At 40.2% G+C, this 6,140-nt stretch overlaps 1 pseudogene; it reads right to left on the reverse strand.

Moving 5' to 3' along the window:
• Positions 1–431: 431 nt before the first annotated feature.
• On the reverse strand, positions 432–1,475 carry LOC113150507 (annotated as a pseudogene).
• Between the last annotated feature and the right edge of the window lie 4,665 nt (positions 1,476–6,140).

The following is a 6,140-nucleotide window of genomic DNA, read 5'->3' on the forward strand; positions in this document are numbered from 1 at the left end:
TTAAATAATAATATTTTGCAATAAGTCTCATTATCTTAAATGTATATGCTCATATTTGAGCCTTAGAATATCCAGTTTAATTTTTCATTTTTTGTTCGTTTGTTCTATGTTTTGATTCTAAACTTCGTTTTATGACAATTTTTTGTTTTGTTTTTAAATGATAAGCAAATTGAAAAAAATCTTAAACATACAGTATGTTCTAGGAAAACTAGGGACAGATAGACTGATTCATCAATGCAAATCTGTCTTAGTATAAGTTTACCGAAAGTGCAAGTGGCACTTTTCAAAATATTTTTTTGTGATATTTCACAAACAATAGCTTTCAGATTAAATACTTCAACATAAAAAGGTTGATTGACAGGTGGTTTAATTGGCTCAAACTACTTTTTTGAAATAGCTTATTAAATGTAAAAAAGCGTGTTTCTTCTACTTCAAAGGGCAGGACTTGGCATTAGGTGTGGGTCACAGCGATCCACAACAGCCTGCACATCTCCAATTTGGACGCCCTTGTACGTCCCAGAGATGGACGCCCATTTGGTCTCTCCATTGCTGTAGGTGCGACTGATGCGAGCTGTGAAAGGGAATGTTTGCTTCACGCTTATGGCCCACCATCCTGGCACTGCAGGAGTGGTTTGGTGGGACACTCAACTGAACATTAACAGAGTGAGTGGTCCACTCAGTGCGAGTGGTGCCCTTGGAGAACTGGAAGGTTGTCTGCAAGCTTAACTCAATACCTGTGCCAATAATGGGGATTTGGGCAGTGAAGCTTTTCTTGATACCAAATCCAATGGAAAAGTTGATGTTCCAGCTTTGCGCGACTTGGCTTGTCTTTGAGAGGGTAGCTGTCTTTGTCACTGGGCTGCACTCATTGTTAGTAATGGTAGACTTACGCATGGTCTCTAGAGGATACCTACGGATTTTAGCTTCATTAATCTTGTACTTGACATCAGAAATTTGTTCACTGGATATCTCTGTGTCATAGGTCAGGACCTGGTAGTAATTGTACTAGTACTCATCTCCTTCCCAGGGAAGGAAGAATACTTTCTGCTCTTTATCCACCTTCCCAAGTCCATATTTGTTCTTCCCTACATATGTAGTTATTTTGCCTGAACAAGTTTTAACTGAATTCTGAGGCACTGAGCCATCGGAGCCATCCTCCCATTCAAGAAACTCTAAGTTTTCTTTATTCACTAGGATCTCAAATCTGGATGCAGGATGCTCCTTACGTTTAAGGGAGTAGTAGTGGTAAGGACCCTTTCCAGGGGTGTAGAAGCCGGCGTCACATCTGTATTTGCAGACATAGTCGGTGCGACTAGTGTAGTCATTATAAATTGAAACAGCTCCATCTGGGAGAGACAAGTCCAGGTCTGCCATTCTAGGTTGGTATTACCAATCTTCGCAGGAGGAGAAAAACTCCGCTTTTCCTTATTTTCCAGAGGAATCAGAGGAGCTAGATCTCTCGTCATCGGTCTCATAGGGGATATTTTAGGCACCCTGTCCTTTAGATTTGGGTTTAGTACTAAAACTGTATGAAATATGAAAGGGCAAGACAGAAAGGACATATAACATTATCCCTAATGTTTTTTCTTTGTTTTTTCAAGCTTGCAACACATGCTTTACAGGGTTTAAACAAAAATAAACACTGAAATACAACAAGTTGAACATTTAAAATAGTTTTTTATTTTTTGAAAAATGAAAACTGTGTTGGAGGTCAGAGACTGTGGCTGCTGTCTGAACTTTAAAAAGACACAAAAAAGATTTGCTCCCAATTGTAACTTTTGAGTCGTGTGCACATACTACACCTGTTCAATAAAAGATAAGTATAATCTTTCAATAGTTACAAATGAACAAGGTTTCTGTGTTATTGGTATTATTTTTTACATACATATATATCCAATATTAATTTTCTAAACTTTGTTTCAAGTGTATATTCATTCTTCCCAATGCCTGCCCCTAGCCCACTACACTTTACTCCATCCACCCCAATGCACTTTCACACTCTCACACACAAACGCTCTCTCTCTCTACAGTGATGCTGTGTCTTAATAAAAATACTGTTAATGATTTTCATGTCTCATCCTTACTGTTGTGTTCTATGGGTGGTAAACCCAGTAGCTGTCATTTTAAAGCTCGCCAAGTCACCTCAGATATAAATGATGATGATAATATGATTGTCAGCAGCCACATTGCACTTGACCTCATTATGCCTTGGGTTATTGATGTTAATGTAAGTGTATAAAATCATTTTACACTAGTGCACCTGTCAGGTCTGAAGAACTGACCCTGTCCCAACTCAGCCTGTGGAGCGCCACTGCAACCTCTCTGCTAACAATATTGTCCTGTAGCATAGGTAGTTTTTTTCTCTTCACCTAACCCAACCAGCTTTTCATTTCTTTTTTAAACCTCCAGGCCTTACTTACTACAGCTAATACTGATTGTGTTATGATGAAAATGTTTCATTTACCTGATTTGGTGTTGTTCTTAGAGCTGTCTGATGACAGAGCAGGGCGGACCAACATCAGCAACAGTAACAGCTTCATCTGCAGATAAAACACATGACAAACCCAGTGTTACTTACCTGTGTTTTGTAGCATGAAACCAACCTCGAACTTTCAAGGAACACATTTCACGCAGTGATTAAATTGCTTTTTTAAATTAGTGAGTTGTATTAAATTGCTTATTTCTTATAGCAAACGTCCTGAATTTATTAACACAAAATGTTGTGTTTTGTATCAGTTGCTATTAAATCATACTTGTCAGAGCATGTTGACAATGAAAATTTGAAAGAGTGGTGTTGGGAATTTTTTTTTTTTTTTCAAAACGGTTGTACTGGTATTAATAGAGATTGCAATTTTGGAAGTGCACTAAAAACTTCTGTCATTTTCCTATTTTGCTGCATTTGTGTTGTTAGTGCCCCCATCATCATTCATCTCGCTTTACAGCAAACATCAGTGAGACGTTTAAAGAAATCAAAAGTGGAAGTCTGGACTTTAAACTAATATAGAACACAAAAGTGTAGTCTCCTGTTCTCATAGATAAGAAAAACCACCTCCTGACTTCTTCATTCATTCCTAGATGGTGACAAGATTTGCTAAAACAGTAGGAGGAAGCCATCATAAACATAAAAGCTGAATAGGAGGTGGTGATCATCTAATGTAGATAATCTTGCTTTGCCTGATATAAAACACATAAAAAGCCCTTTGTAACACTGGAACTGCATATTATCATACATTCAGGAAAATAACAACCCCTGGTATCCCCCAGAGGAACTATACAAAAGAACACAAATTCAGTAGACTGATTCATTAGGCTCAGATATTAACCTACCAAAACAGTAACAAAGTCTGAGTAATCTTCTTCAGTAGAGCAGGGTCATAATAATAACACATCGTTTCTAATCATGCATGTGGTTTCTGCTTCAAAGTGCTAGAAACCACCCAACTCTCAAACCAAATTGACTGTTTCAAAGTGAAAACTCATCTGACACAATCTCCTGTTGTGTGCTACATGTGTGAAACCAACAGTGTATGGACTTAATTAGCCAGAGTTTACATGTGAAAACAGCTTTAGACCCCATCCTGGCCAGACTGTAAACGACTTTTTACCGTTTATCAACAGGTCCATGTCAGAGTTGACCAATCTAGAGAATTTTTAACAGTCTATATTAGAGGTGTCAAACTCAGGCCCCTGTAATTATATTAATTATATTTAAACTGCTCAGGAAACCGTTTGCACTTGACGTGGAAAGCGGATCAACCAACTGGTTGAACTCCAGTTTAGTGACACACTCAAATAAAAAAGTATGACTCTGTGGGTGCTGCACAGTTTCCATGTTTCCTCCCTGACAACACTGCCCCGACTCCAAGCCCAAGCTGCTCAAATGCTCTCTATGTTCGGCACGACATATCTATGTTGATGAAGATAAACAAAAAAAACACTCAGGAGTCATCTCACTGATGACACCTTCAGTCAATACTGAGGATTTCCTCAGCTCGGAGCCTAACCCCAGATGTAGATGCACTTGCATCTTAGAAGAGATGCCAGGGTATCTGGCTTGAACCAATGTGCATCAGAGTAAATCAGAGTGTAGCAAACTGAGCTTGAATGAATGCTCTCTTTGTGCACTTTTTCTACTTCAAGGCATGGACTGTTAATAGTCGAAAGATTGCATTTTCATTAAAGTATTATAATTTTTTGGTTGTTTTTGTTGTTAGTGTGTGAAAAAAGATTTTCATTAAAAAGGAACTCGACTTGCTAGCGACTTCGTCCCAGTTTCCATTTTGGCCCACTGCGAATTTGAGTTTGACACCCCTGGTCTATATACTAGAGGCTTGTAAGGTTCTGTAAATAAACCTCACACTGAATACCTGGGAAAAATAAACAGATGATGACCTCTTAGACTTTCAAATATGGGAAAATTAAAGCCTTTGCAAAGTTGGAGAGTGCATTAAACTTTTTGGGAACCAGTGAGATGGTTCTGTGTAGTACAGGTTACTGTCTCACATGAAGCTCCCACAGACAGGAATTGAAACTGTCCTGAACAAATTCTGCTCCTATTTAAGAAACAAAGAACTTCAAGTCTTAACTCAGACTACTCAAAGTAGTGGAGATGCAGCAAGAATGGCCTGAGAAACAGGTTTAATCAAAATGGAAGTCACATAATCTCACTTACCTCAAATCTCCGTGAGGCTTCAGGTTGCGAGAAAAAAGAAAAGAACCGAAAGAACAAGTCTCCAAACAGCAACAACTGATTGGTACTGACCCCTCGTTTCCTTTTACAAACATATTTTATAGTCTTCTCACAGGAAAGTAATGTACCAGTTACAGGAATTCTCCCATCAGCACCCCATCACATCCAATCAGTACATATATGGTTACAATTTAGAGCATCTTTGAAATCATTGGTGTGCTCTATTTCATCTTTGTATTTGTGTGTTACTTAGCATTGTCATGGTTCCAGCCTCGTTGCTGCCAGTGCTTCCTGCCGTGCTTTTATTTTGGCGGTTTCCTGTTTCCCTTTCCCGTTCTGGTCACATGCACTCACCTGATTGGTCACACCTGGCTTTCCCCTGGAGTATAAATACCGGCCTGCTCACCTGTTTCCCCTGCCAGATGGTCTGTTTTCAACGCCTGAACACTATCCAGCAATTATCTTGGACTGACTCTTTTGGATTTCTTGGACTCTGCCTGATCTGGACCCCGTCTCTTGCCTGACCCCCTGGTGCTGTGAGTTCTGTCTTTTCCCCCCTGCTCACGGTACCTAACCTGTACCTGGACCTGCCTGATTCCCTTTCCCGGACCTGTCCCCTTTCTACTCTGTCTACCCTGGATTCCCCCTTATTGGACCAGCCTGACCTGACCCTGCTTCCCCTCTGGTTCAGTGAGTTCTCCCTCTGTTCTGTTTCGCTCCCTGGTTGTCCCCTTTCCTGCTCTGTCTGTTTGGACTGCCTTTGTGTATGACCTGGATTACCCTTGACCTGAGTTTAGCCTTTTGGATTTATTGTTTGGACTGCCTTGTTCGTCACCATAGACTGTTCACCCACGCTGTGTTTTGGACTTTGGTTTTTGTCACGTTCAGTGACTGTCATTGTACTTCTGCAATACTCTGTTTACACTGCTGGATACTCTTCACGGGTTGCCACTATTAACCAACTCCATTGTCCTCCATTTTGTTCCATGTGCTCGCCGTTTGTCGGCCATCTTGGTTTTCTCGTCACTTCCGGTTTCAACCCAGACCACCAAACACATTGTATGTCATCTCCCCCCATCTAGTAACTGCTGACTTCACCGATTACTGTTGATCTGCCGTTGCAATTAAAGATTGACTACTCAGTTCTGTCCTGTCTGATCTCTGGCCATGGAGTCCATCCGGCAGCTCATGACAAGCATGTGGTATGATCATGCATGTCTTTAATGAAGGCACACCATGAACCTCTCTTGAACTCTGTGTTGAGTTCTGTGAGTTGAGCTGCTTAAATGAAAACACAGACACAGGCTGTTACACAGGCTGCTCTTTTACTGTCTTGCACGATTAAAGTACTAGTGTCTGTACCATTAGCAACAAAGATAACAAACTAAGATCTTCTGAATGTAGTCATCTGTCACACATGTGCTAAGTCAAACCAGTAAATACACTTATT

The sequence above is a fragment of the Anabas testudineus genome, chromosome 9, assembly GCF_900324465.2.
Source record: "Anabas testudineus chromosome 9, fAnaTes1.2, whole genome shotgun sequence".
Taxonomy (NCBI): Eukaryota; Metazoa; Chordata; class Actinopteri; order Anabantiformes; family Anabantidae; genus Anabas; species Anabas testudineus.